The 12,877-nt window shown below is 61.4% G+C and overlaps 1 long non-coding RNA gene across 1 annotated transcript; it reads right to left on the minus strand.

The window, feature by feature from the left end:
* Window positions 1-4,919: 4,919 nt before the first annotated feature.
* On the minus strand, window positions 4,920-9,676 carry LOC308657051. Its single transcript, XR_014023846.1, has 3 exons — window positions 9,466-9,676; window positions 8,895-9,002; window positions 4,920-6,536 (listed from the first exon to the last, which is right to left on the minus strand). It is a non-coding gene; the product is annotated as an uncharacterized lncRNA (long non-coding RNA).
* Between the last annotated feature and the right edge of the window lie 3,201 nt (window positions 9,677-12,877).

Consider the following 12,877-nt stretch of genomic DNA (forward strand, 5'->3'; position numbering starts at 1 on the left):
AAAACAACAAAAAACAGAACTCTAAACTGAAAATAAACAAGGAAAATGAACTCATAATCCCATGACAAAACAAAGAGCCAGGCGCTGTGGCGCACATCTGCAATCCCAGCAGCTCAGGAGGCTGAGGCAGGAGGATCCCAAGTTCAAAGCCAGCCTTAGCAAAAAGCAAGGAGCTAAGCAACTCAGTGAGACCCTGTCTCTAAATAAAATACGAAATAGGACTAGGGATGTGGCTCAGTGGTCAAGTGCCTCTGATCTCAATCCTTGGTACCAAAAAAAAAAAACATAGGGCTGGAGATGTGATAGGGCTGGGATGTGGCTTAGTGGCTGAGTGCCTCTCAGTTCAGTCCCCAGTATCCCCCCCCCCCGCCAAAAAACAAAACAAAACAAAACAAAACCATAGTCTGGGGCAAGACAAAACACACCTGAGTAAGTCATCAATTAAAAAGGAATAAAAATGGAAATCACAGAATGTTTTAAACTCAACAATAATGAAAATTGTCAAAGTTCCTGGATGTGGTTGACATGGTACTTGGAATTGTTTTCTTTTGTTTTTTGGTACTGGGGATTAAACCCAGGAGTGCTCTACCACTGAGAGACATCCCCAGCCCTTTAATTTCTCATTCTGAGGCTGGGTCTCACTAAGTTGTTCAGGCTGCCCTTGAACTTGCCATCCTCCTGCCTCGGCCTCCCGAGCCAAGTTGTTGGGATCACAGGTTGGCCACCGTGCCTGGCTCCCTGCTGTTTCTTTCTGGACCTTCTGGCTGGAAGGGATCTCCCCTACAGTGGAGTTCTGAGGGTCAGCCACATGGTCCATACAAGGGCCATTTGCCTAGGTGGCCCTGAGTGTGCTTCAGCCTCCCCTAGGGTGGTCCCAGAGCTGGGCCTGTCAGGGTCATCCATGGGTCCCACCAGCCCATATGTAGCCCAGACCTGTCTCCTAGGGTCAATAGGTGAGGCATAGGAAGTGCTATGTGGGCAGCTGTCCAAGGGGCCTGCCCATGGATAGTCCTGTCCGTGTGGCCAGTGGGAACAAGAGACTAAACCTAGCACACTGCAGCAGGAACTGGCTGGCAGCTGATCACTCCGCCCAGCGCAGGCCCAGCTCCTCCCACTCCCACTTCAGCAGTACCCCGGCCTGCCTCCTGTCCAGCAGTCACCTGCATCATCCCAGGAGCGGGAAGGGGGGAGAGGGGGCTCCCTTTCCTCTCTGTCCACTCCTCAGAGGCCTCCTGCCAACGATAGGTCTGGCCTCACTTGCCGGACAAAGCGGTGCGGTGACAATGAGGCCATCAGACTCTGTGGGCCCAAACAGGGCGCTGGACAATCCCAGGAGTCAGATGGGTGCCAGCCCCCGCTCTGGGTCCACAGTGAAGGTGTGATGGGGCCTGGCCAGCCAGGGCAGGAAGACAAAGCTGGCCCTTGGACCCCTTCCCCTGCAGGAGATGAGGGTCCCCCGACCCTGAGTAGTCCAGGTGCTGGCTTGTGGACAGCCAGCAAGACACTCAGCAAAGCCAGGCTGGAGAAGCTGCATACTAAACCATGACCCTGCCCTGCGGCCACACCTCATCCTCTGGACCCTGTGCCCCAGAGCGTCCTGTGCTGCTCTGGAATGTACACCTAGCTGGCCACAGCCTGCCTGGGGCTCCGGCCATGCCATGCAGATCACAGAGTGGCCGCTTCACCTATGCCCTGCAGCACTCTGCCCAGCAAGGGCCCCAAGGCCAGCTAAGAGGTCATGTGTAAGATGTGGGGCTGAGAGGCTGCTGGGCAGAGGGGCCAGAGACCCAGGCCAGGGCCTGTGCACCATGAGCACCCCGGGCCCTCTCTGCTGCCCTCTGAGGGACACATCCCACTGAGCAGCACAGGTGGGCAGAGAGCACCCGGGGACAGGTAGCACTGCTGTCACCGGAGAGCTTCAGTGGCTCCTGCAGAGGCAGGGACCAGGGCGACATTGCGGGCCACATCTCAAGAGCCCTGGTGCCAGGCTGTCCCATCCTTTGCTTCCATCCCAGTCTCACCAGCTTGGATCAACATGGTCAGTGCCTGCCATGCAGCGGCCAGCGAGGGGCTGGGGCCCAGGGCAGGCTGCCCATGGCAGGGTATTGGCAGGTGGCTTTGCCAAGAGGGCACCCCTTCCCACTCTCCAGCTTCATGCCTTCAGAGCAGGTTCAGGGCCCTTCCAGGGGCTGCCGGCCTCTCCAGACATGGCCCTGACCATGTGTGCTGTACAGGCCAAGACCCAGCCCTGGAACTGCCCCCTTACCTGGGAGCCAGCAGCCAGCAGCGAGGGGCCCCCCCCATCTCTGTGAATAGCCCCATGAGGCCCCAGGAAAAGCAGGAGGGCCCCTCGCAGCCCCCCAGTCCCTCTCCTGTCTGGGCCTGGGTCTTGCCCCAGGAGATGGAGGGTGGTTTGGACCAGCTGCCCCAGCCCAGTCCCAAACAGCCCCCTGGAGTCTGGGCCTCTACAGGGCTGGTGGCAACGGTGGTGCTGCTACACTCGAGGGACACGGAGCGGGTCTGGATGGGGCCGAGTCTACCAGGGGAGCTGGAGACCAGTCCCGCCCAGGGCTGCCTCAGAGAGCATCTGCCTGGCCAGCTATCCTGGATGGAGCTACAGGAGGGCAGAAGACAGCAGGGCTGGGTGGAAAGAGCGCTCATCCCCCTCCAGGACTTTCAGAACTGGTCTGGGGGTCTTGGGTGACTCAGGAGGGCCCTTCCTCTAACATCACGGTCCTGCTGGTGCCAGGCTGGTGGGGGAGCAGGATGGCCTGGGCCTGGCACTGTCTGGCCAGGCACCTCTGTGGTGAGAGCCTAGTATGGCCCTGCCCTGCACCTGCCCCTCCTCCCTTCTGTCTCTCCCACCCCAGGAGGACGCAGGCCGTGCCCTGGTAGCCTTTGTGCCCAGGCTGGCCAGCAGCCCTCTCCCCATATAAGCCCTAGGCCCCTCTCTCCTCCAGGCACCACTTCCTGGCCTCTTCTAAATCTCAGCCACACTTGGTTCCTGAGCAAGCAGGCCCCTCCCGCCCTCCTGCCGTCATTTCTGGCAGGGCCTCTGAGTGAGCTCACTCATTATATAAGGCATGTGAGCTATTTCTTGGGGGAACGAGCTCCCCCTTTGTGGGGCTCCATTTCCCCTCGCCTGCCCTCTCCAACTACCAGCCACCAACCACTGCAAACCAAGGGACATCTGGGCATGAGAGGAGGGACCCCTGGAGCTACCCCAACCGTGCAGAGGGAAGGAACAAGGGAAGTCTGGGCGTGAGAGACCCCAGTGCTGCTGTGTTGTGGGAAGGGAACTCTGCCTGCCCCTGGCCCCATCCCCAAACAGAGGCCCATGGTGTCTGCAAAACAGGAGCAACTGCAGATACCCAGATACCCAGGCCTTGGCACCCCGGGAACCAGGGCAGAGCCTCAGGGAAGGAAGCAAGGAGGGAGGGAGGAAACGGCTCCCAGGCTGCTGCTGGGGTGGACAGCCACCCTCTCCAGGGATGGGCTTCCCCCTCCAACTGGCCTCCACCTGCCCCCTCCCCAGGGTCTTGGCCCATCTAAGCACACCTGGTCATCCTCAGGTCCTGAACCAAATGTTATTGGACCTGGACTTGCCACAGGAGGAATCGGCATCTAGATTCCACACTGCCCAGCAGGGGTTCCCTCTGCTCCCAGAAGCCCCTGCCAGATGCTGGGATGCAAACCCCAGTCCAGAGATGCATGGGGTCCTCCCACCCCTCCCTTTCTGGGGAGAGGGGCCCAAGGTCCTTGCACCTCCTGCTGCATCTTCTGTGGCCTGGGCCTGCTGGGGACCCAGGCGGACACAGCAGAGCCAGCTGGCATTGCTGGCCAGGCCTCGCCTGGTGTGGAGGGGAATCCTGACTCCTGGGAGGAAAACCACCCTCTAAGGAGGGTGGAGGGGACTTTTCCTATGGGACAGTCCTTTCTTGTTGCAGTCAGGGCAGGAAAAGTGGACACAGGCCCAGAGCAAAGACGGCTCTGCCCACTGCCCCGCAGAGGCAGCCTGGAGGCCTGGGTCAGCTGGGAAGGGGCCAGGAAGCCGCTCAGAGGCCGGCCACTTCCCCTTTCCAAGGAAGGGAAGGTCCCAGTGGAGCTGCCCCTGCTCCAGGAGGCTCCGGTGCCGTCCAAAGGAAAGGGAACGTGCTCCTGCGTCCCCTGCAGGGAGCCTGTCCACAGGCCACACCCTGCCTGCCAGGGGGCAGAGCCCGGGTGGGGGTGGGGGGTGGCAGAAACACCCACACCCTGAGCTGTGTGACTGGCGGGGCCCAGCGGAAGCAGAGCGGCCCCCCCACTGCGCCACTGGCCTCAGCAGCAGATACCACTCCTCTCTTTTCAGGCCCGGTTCTTGGAACTTACACCCTCTTGGGTTTGCTATTTTTACCCACCCTGAGCCTTCCGGTCTCCATGACGACGCCTCCAAACAGCAGATTCCAGGCGGCAATGACGTCACCGTTCCCCTTCCTGCGGCCCAGGCCTCTGAGGCGCTGCCTGGGGCCCAGGGACTGCGGAGCTTCCCAGACCCCCTCCCAGATCTCCTCGGCTCCCCCAGGTTGAAACCCCGAGGCTCCTGCTGGCCCAGGGATCAGGGGCTCGGTGGGGGGCAGCTTCCGGGCTTCTCCATGCCCCTCGGAGTGGCTCTGATGGAGCCCCTTGGCGGAGGGCACAGGCCCAGGGGATCTGACCCAGAAGCAGCCATCCTCCCACTCTGGGATCCCAGCCATGCCGACCGCCCTGCCCTGTGGAGTCACCAAAGGCCCTCGCAGAGAGGGAGGAGGGGCAGCTGGCCCCGGCACAGCCCCTCTGGCCAGCTCCCTGTGGCCCCTCATCACAAACTCTTTCCTAAGAGAGGCGGCCACCGTGTAGGGGCCAAGGAGCCCACAAGTACAGCCAGGGTTGGGACAGCCTGGGGTGGCCTCTCAGGCCTGTCCAGGTGCCTGTGTGCACGCAGGCCCCTCAGACAAAGCTGCCAGGACACCTGGGACATGAGCTGTTGCAGGTCATTCTGCAGGTACCCAGGTCCTGGCCAGGCTGCTGGGGTGGGGCCCTTCACCTGGCCAGGCCTCCCAGGGCAGCCTATGTCCTTCTGGGGGCCACTCTTCATCCAGCTGCCCCTGCAGTGCCCGTCTAGGGCCAGCCCTCAGCCAAACTGGGAATGGATGGGAACACCAGTGACCAGAATGGGGTGGGAGGTGCGCTACCTGACCCAGGCAGGCCCCGTGTTTACAGCACGAGGTCTTTGCTGAAGTGGTGGAGGGGTCTTGGCAGTGCCAGGGGTGAGCATGGCTCAGACCACTCTGTTTCCCGTGGCCACGAGGGAGGGACACTCCTGGCAAGAAGCCCACAGAGGAGCCCATCCAGCCACGCACTGCCCAGCCTGCCACCTGCAGGTGGGCTGCTGGCCCTGCCCCTCCTCAGCGCCTGTTCTTCTGTGCACCCCCCAAGCCTCAGCCCCCAAAGCAGGTGCTGGTTAGTCAAGGAGGAAAGGTCAGGCATTGGGCTCTCTGGCTAGGGGCCACGCTGTCCTGCCCTGCCCAGGTAGGGAAGAGGACATCTGCAGGTCCTCCCGGCTCCGCTGGCTGCTCCTCTGGTGGCATGGACACAGGCAGTCTCGAGGCCCACATTCCTGCCTCCTGCTTGGTTCCAGGTACGAAGTCCCGACTCGCCCCTGACATTGGCAGGCACACCCGCAGGTCTGGGCACGAGGCAGCAGGTGGGCGGCCCTCTCCAGAGTCCAGAGACCCTGTCACCAACCAGGTGCATGTACAACCTGGGGCCACCCCACCTTCAGGAGCCACACCCCATGGCCGTCTCAGGGGTGCAGTGCTGGGCCAGAGGCCCCTCTGGAGAGGGCCAGAGGACCAATGGGACAGAGGCCCTGCACATGGGTGACCACGCAGGAGGCTCTATCTACAGCAGCAGGGTGGACATAGCTGGTCCAGTACAGCGCTCACTCCACAGGCTCTGTCTGGATAGTGCAGGGGGAAGCCGAGGGGCCCTGGGGGTCTGAAGGGTCAGCAGAGCCTCACCGGAGGGTACGTCCACCACTCGAGCTCACAGCTCAGGACCAGGCCAGGAAGCCTCTCCACACCCACCCACCTCAGGGCTTGTGCCTGGGCTCAGGTGCCTGTCTGCACTGCTCCTCCCTCCTGGCCCGGGGGTGCCCAGAAGGCCTGTGGGAGACCCTGGGTTTGCATGCTGGTCAGCCTGCCATGTCTGCACAGGTGGAGGCCCAGGAGGAGCTGGGTGTGATGTGGAAGGGTAGTGGCATCTGGGGGTGAGCCCCTGGTTAGGTGGGAGTGCGGAACTGGTTTCTCCACCTAGGTGCCCAGTGCCTATCCACAGCAAGCACAGAGCAGCAGAAGAGACGTCTTGTTCTCAAGAGTTTGTGTCTTTGCAAGAGATGATGAAATTTCTATATATTTCATGTTGGACAGGGTCCATGCTCTTAGAAGGAAGATCAGGGTGCAGGGCTGGGGTCATGAGTCTGAGGCAGGGAGTTCCCCACAAGCTCCATCTGAGCAAAGCTGTAAAACAGATAAGAATGAGCATTCTGGGCAGTGGGAGAGCAGGTGCAAAGGCCCTGAGGTAGGACCCATGAAAAGGGATAGAGGTCAGGTTGGTGGGAGATGAAATGAGAGTGGAGGTAGGCAGATGACACAGGGCCCATCTATGGTTAAGCTCTAGCTCTATTCCCTGGGGGATAGGTGTGAGCAGGGTGAGTGAGGCTCAGGCCTTCATGCCTCCCCTAGCTATTGGGGATCCCCAAGTCCTTGAGCCAACAGCACCCCTATGCCTCCTCAAGAGGAATGGACATGGGACAGCTGAGGCTGTTGTTCTGAACATTTTGTTCCCAGCCCCACCCCCAGCCTGGCACAGGGCAGGGTGACAGGCTGAGGGGAGGGCCCTCTTCTGGCCCACCCCAAGACCCTCTGCAGCCCCTAGCTGGCCCCTCCCACCCTACCCAGGGAACCTTCGCTGCCCTGCCCATTCTCCTGGAGCCTGGGGGTTAAATAAACAGGCAAGTTAGCAACTTCAAGTGGAGGCTCAGGGACCCAGGGATGGGCTTGGGGTGCCCAACTGCCCCCAAATCCCCAGCTGCTCCACTGACTACAGGGAGGGTCTTTCATGGCTGCAGGGCTGGATCTGCCTTGGCTCAACACCTTCCAGAGGCCAGTCCACCTCTAGGCCAAGCTCTGCCCAGTGGGAGCTCATCTCCATGAGTAATATTTAACTTGGAAGGGGGGACGTTAACAAGAGGTTTGGATTGCAATCTGCCTGCCAGGAGGGGGAGGAAGAGGGAGGCTTGGAGGGAGGAAGGGAGGGAGAGGGGCAAAGCTGGGAGGAAGAAAGGAGGGCAGGAGGCGGGCAGGGCAGCCGCCGCTGGTGGACAGCTCGGCCCTGGGCCTCATGGCCATGGATCTGCAGCCAAGGTCCTGGACCTGCACAAAGCCTGGCCTAGGGCCACAGGACCCCCCCCTCCCCCGCCCCAGGCATGAACTTCTGAGGACAGCCTGCTGGCAGGCCATGCTGGACGTGTAGCTGAAGACCCCAAGCCTCAGTCTCCTAGCAGAAACCACTCTGAACCAAGAAGGAAGCCTGGGATCCAGCAATGAGGGGGTCGGGGGGGGCACACACATACACACCCAGAGACTGTGCACAGGTGCTAGTGGCAGCCTGTAGCTGTGAGGCCTCAACCCAGACACTGAGAAAATCCGAGGCTGTAACAAGGTTGAGGTCCCAGCTGGTGGGGGGGGCAGGCTGGAGCTGGCACAGGGTTCTCCCTACACAGAGGCCACTGTGACACAAGCCCCTACCCTTCTGAGGGCCGGTGCCTGCAGGGCTGACCACCCTTGCCCTGACTAGATAATGCTTCTACTGGTGTGCCTCACCCACCTCAGGAAGCACTGCGACTTCTGGGGCAGTTCTGGCCTGTCCACCACCTGCCCAGCTCAAGGTGCCCAGAAACACTCAATGAGTGAGTGGGAGTATGGGGGCTAGCGGGGCAGGGGTGCTGCTAGGAGCAGAGGGAGAAGGCCGGGCTGCGGGGCAGGAGCACTGAGCTCTGCCCCTGCCTCCCCCCAGCGGCTCCCTGGGCCTGTTTCTCATTCAGGTCTCTCCCAGCTCCAGGTGTCCTGCAGAACACACCTGAGAAGGCTGAAGGGTCACTGGGGAGGGTCCTGCCCCAAAAGGCCACTTGGGGCCAGCCTGGTCCCCTCACCAAGATCCAAATCTATCAGTAGCGCTGGTGCCCTGGCCCCGCCCCAGATCCCAGGTGAAACGTTACTCCCGCACCTCACCAATGCACCCCATTCCAGAGTCAAAACACAGACTTTCACTGGCAAAAACGTAGCCCTCCCAACTCTGTATTTCTTCCTGATTGCCTTTGAGCAAAAAAGTCTACCTCTTCCTGAGTCAGAGCATGTCATTTCCACTATAGGAAGGACAACACTGGACGGACAGGTGCCCAGTAGGAATGGGGGCCCAGAGTGGTAGAGTGGGTCTCCATCCAGGGAGGGGCACTCTGGACTCCCAGAGCCTCCGTGTCACCGAGTCTCACCGGTGGGATGAAAGACACTCTGAGCCACCCCGTCCCTCCCTGTTATCTGTCTCTGCCGCTTTCCTTCACTCAAGTTAAACTGCTTCTTTTTCAACTCCCCATCCTGGGCCAGATACATCTCTGCCACAGCTTTCCAACTCACCACCCGTGGAAGTGCACTTCTGTGGTGGGCTTGACAAAGGTCCAAATAAGCCCCCCCCAAAAAAAAAGCATGCCTTTGGGACTGTGCAGGGCTGCAGGAGAAGCAGGGGTTCCCGAGGACCCCCTGCCAGGGTCTTCCTCCTCCACAGTTTCTCAGGGGGAAAATTAACCACCATAAAAGTACCGTGATCCAGGAGAGCTCTGGTTCCTCCTGGACTATCCCTGGAAGAGGACCTGCATGCCAACTCTAGGGGTGTCCTTCCTGTGAGCAGGTATCAACTCTCAGGTCAGGCTAAATAGGAATGAAGAAGTGAGGTCTCATCTTCTCTGCAGGGGAGGGTCTTCCAGAACCCCAGGTGTGAGGACCGGTGAGGTGCAGAGGGCTAGGGCCCAGGGTAGGAGTTGGTCAGCTGCTGGCCGCCCTTGGGATGCCGTGTGCATCGACATAGCATTTCTGGGGCCATTCGAGGGAAGATACCCCGACTCCCACAGCCTGGATGGGGCAGAACACGCCCACAGGGGGCAGAGGACACCCAGGCAGCCCCTCCTCCTCCTAGTTCCGGTGCCACTCCCCCTGTCCGGGCCACCAGTACTTGAAATACGGTGGGACCACTAAGCTGCACGGCACGCACAACACCCTGGCTCCCAAGACCTCGTGGAGCAAAGACGTGCTCAGTGTGCTCGTACTGTGTGCAGCGGTGGAGTCCACGTGCACGCCACGTTCAACATACACCAATTAAAATGAATCCACCTACCTCCCTTCACCTTTCCATAGGTGGCTACCATACAATTAACATGACCTATAGGGCAGGTGCCCTGGAGTACTTCTGACTCCCGCAAGGCAAGCGGAACGCGCCAGGCCCAGCTCGCTGGACCTGGAGGAAATTAGAGCTGCGAGGTCGCTGTGCGCTGACCCCCAGAGCCGGTGCTCGAAGGACACGGCGAGCGGCCCTGGACCCAGGCGCCGAGGACAGGAACAGGGCGTGGCCGGACGTGGGAGGTTACGGGGAGGGGGCGTGACGGGGAGGAGCCTGGGTGGGGGCGTGGAGGTCTCCGGGGGCGGAGGGGGCGGTGCCAGGGGCGGTGCCAGGGGCGGTGCGGGGCGTGGGAAGCTCTCGGACGGGGGCGGGGGCGGCGGGTGGAGGTGCCGCGGGGGGGGGGGCGGCGGGTGGAGGTGCCGCGGGGGGGGGGGCGGCGGGTGGAGGTGCCGCGGGGGGGGGGCGGCGGCTGGAGGTGCCGCGGGGGGGGGGCGGCGGCTGGAGGTGCCGCGGGGGGGGGCGGCGGCTGGAGGTGCCGCGGGCGGGGCGCCCGAGACCGCCGGGAGGAAGGGTCGGCAGATGGACAAAGGCTGGGGAGCGGAGGCAGGTCAGGGGGAGGGTGAGTCTGGGCGCAGCTCGGGAACCCTGACGGGCCAACAGAAGGCAGTGCCCGTGGGTGGCCGGCGGGGAGAGCCGGCCAAGACCCAGCAGCTCGGCGCCCATTTCCGCAGGACCGCATCCCGCATGGGCCAGTTTAGCACAGGTCCATCTCCTGCTGGTCCTGGAAAGGCTGGGCCGTGGAAGGAAGCCACCACAACGTCCACCCTGCCGAGCGCCCTCTAACTCCCAGGCCTGCTGGGCCGTGGGCGGGGCCATGGGATCCGGAAAGCCCTGCATAGGCAGGATCTTCAGGTCTCTGGACCCTGGCCGCTGGGCTTTTTCCTGGTCCTCCCCACCTCTCACAGCCGGGAGCCTTTATAGTGTGCAGGAAAGAAGCTTATATTGGGGGACGCGGAACATCTCAGAAGAGGCAAATGCCTCCAGAAGGGACGCTGGCTCAGCACACTGGCAGGACAAGTGTGTGCCAGGGCCCTAGCCTGGGTGCTGGGGGGTCACGCCAAGCACTATCTACAGAGGTGGTGGGCCATGGGCAGCTGGAGTTGCTAAGTTGGCCTCCAGAGGCTGCTGTAGGAGGTGACATGGGGTGGCTAGGTGTGGGGGCAGAGCAAAGGGTAGACAGCCCTTTTCCTGTGCACCTCTGGGGCCTTCCAAGCCTGGGAGGCAGCCCATGGAATGTGCTGGGACCTGACAGGGCAGGAGTTAGCCTCACTGGCTGCCTGGCCTTGGCTGGGTCTTCTAGGCTGGAGGAGCCACCCCAGGGTGCTACTTCCTACCCTGATCCTTGACCCCTAGCAGGAGGCCACTGGGTGCCAGTAGATCAGCAGGGCTCCCAGCTTGGGCCTGGCTTTGTAGCTAGCTTGGCTGATCCTGTCATGGGACCTGTGACAAGCAGATGATGGATGTCCTGGGCCTCCACTGGCCCATCTGTAAATGTGGCCATCAGCCTTGTCTCCACTGCAGTATTGGGTGTAGGGCGGACTGTACGGCTCAGGGGACCATGCATGGGTGAGGGCCCAGGCCTACCCAGCACCCGGGCCCTCCCTGCCCCTCCCCTAAAGACCAGGAGGCCCTGGCTTCCCTGTAGAGGTGCTGGGCTCTTGGCCCGAGAGGCAGGGCAGAGCGAGGGCAGGGACAGTGTTAAGAGGCCAGACCTGGGCTGGTCTGAGGGCTGACCCAAGCCCTGCTGGCTCCCTGAGGAACTCTCAGCAGCAGGTGCCCTGGGCCAGGAAGTGTAGGCCCTTGGGACAAAGAAGGTAGAGCGCCCCCCTCCTTTGGCTTTAGTTACCCCAGTGGGCCTCATTTACCCTTGGCTGCCAGGGGGAGATGGGCAGTGACCCCAGGGCAGAATCCAGGGCCTGTGGGCCTGGTGCTCTTGGGACCTGGAGCTGAGAGAGGTCCCCTGGGGCCTTGTCCTCTCTGGTCTCATCCACTGCCCAGGATCCACCTCCTCCCCTCAGTTACCATGACGGGGGTCCAGTGGGGCCCTGGGACCTGCACCCCAGCTCACTGCCACAGAGGGACTGAGAGTGACCCCTACTGGGCAGGGGCCACCCTTCTCAGGAACCCCTGCCCTCTCTCCTGGTCCCTGATCTCCCCCTGGGCCTGCAACAGGACCAGCCACTTTGAAGTGCAAGTGGGGACATGGGACACCTCCCACCAACCCCTCTTGTCCTAGCTCTCCCTAGGTCACAGCAAGACAGATGTCAAGTTGAACTTGAAGAGGTCCTCCTGAGCCCTCTGCTATGGTGACAGGAAATCACCGCTAGGACTGACTGACACACTGTGGAAACCCATATTCACCAAAAAGTATTTCCGTCTTTTGAAGGATGTACCCTTGGGTTCGGCAGAAAGAGCCCAAGTGTGTGCAGGTGTCAGGATGCCCACCCTGCAGACTGGTCCAGCTGAGAGGTGCCCTCCCTGGAGCTGTTTTCAGAACCAAAGAGGTTACCTGCCAGCTGGCCAGGGCTGTCTCCCCTCCCTGCCAAGGAGCAGAGGTCTGTAGCTGATGTCCTCACCGTTGCCTGAAGGGGCTCCTCATTCTCTCAGGGGCAAGGCTGATCTTGGCCCAGCACTGATCCCCTGGGGTCCTGACTGGCAAGGGCTGGTCAGCCGGTCAGCCAGACCCCAGCCCTGAGCCATTAGTGGTCCATGTGCTATCTGGCTCCCCAACATCCTCCTCTCTTTTCTTTTTTTTTTTTTTTTTTTTTTTTTTGTGGTGCTGGGGATTGAACCCAGAGCCTTGTGCTTGCGAGGCAAGCACTCTACCAACTGAGCCAAGTTCCAGCTCCCAATACCCTCCTCAATTTCTTAGGGACTGGTTCTACCATTGGCCCCCTGCAAATGGGACCAAGACAGTGGCTGGTCGCCATGACCAGCCCCAGAAGGTGGCACAGGCTTCCTGTCTCTAAGTGCGACCTGTGGTGGCAGGCACACCAGGGTGCATGCTCATGGTGCTTGGCAGCCTCTACCCCATCGTGTGGCAGAACAGCTCGACATCCGCAGGGTGCCCGGTAGTGCCTGCTGCCTGTGTGAGGGCAGCTGAGAGACTCGGGCTGCCTGTTGCACATGTGTGGCCTGTAGCGTGGCTGGACCATGGGCGTTGCTCACCACTCCTGCTGGCCCATGTGCGCGAGCAGGCAGGGCTGCCTGGCTGGAGCCAGGCACCGCGGCAGTTCCAGGTTTCGGGGGTGCCAGGCAGGCAGGCTGCACGAGACAGTTGCCTGGGAAACATCGCAGGATTTGCTGGGCACATAACAGGCATTCAGGCCCCCCATGAGGCCCGGGTGAG

This window comes from Spermophilus citellus (genome assembly GCF_964194105.1).
Source record: "Spermophilus citellus genome assembly, chromosome: 9".
NCBI classification, from domain to species: Eukaryota; Metazoa; Chordata; class Mammalia; order Rodentia; family Sciuridae; genus Spermophilus; species Spermophilus citellus.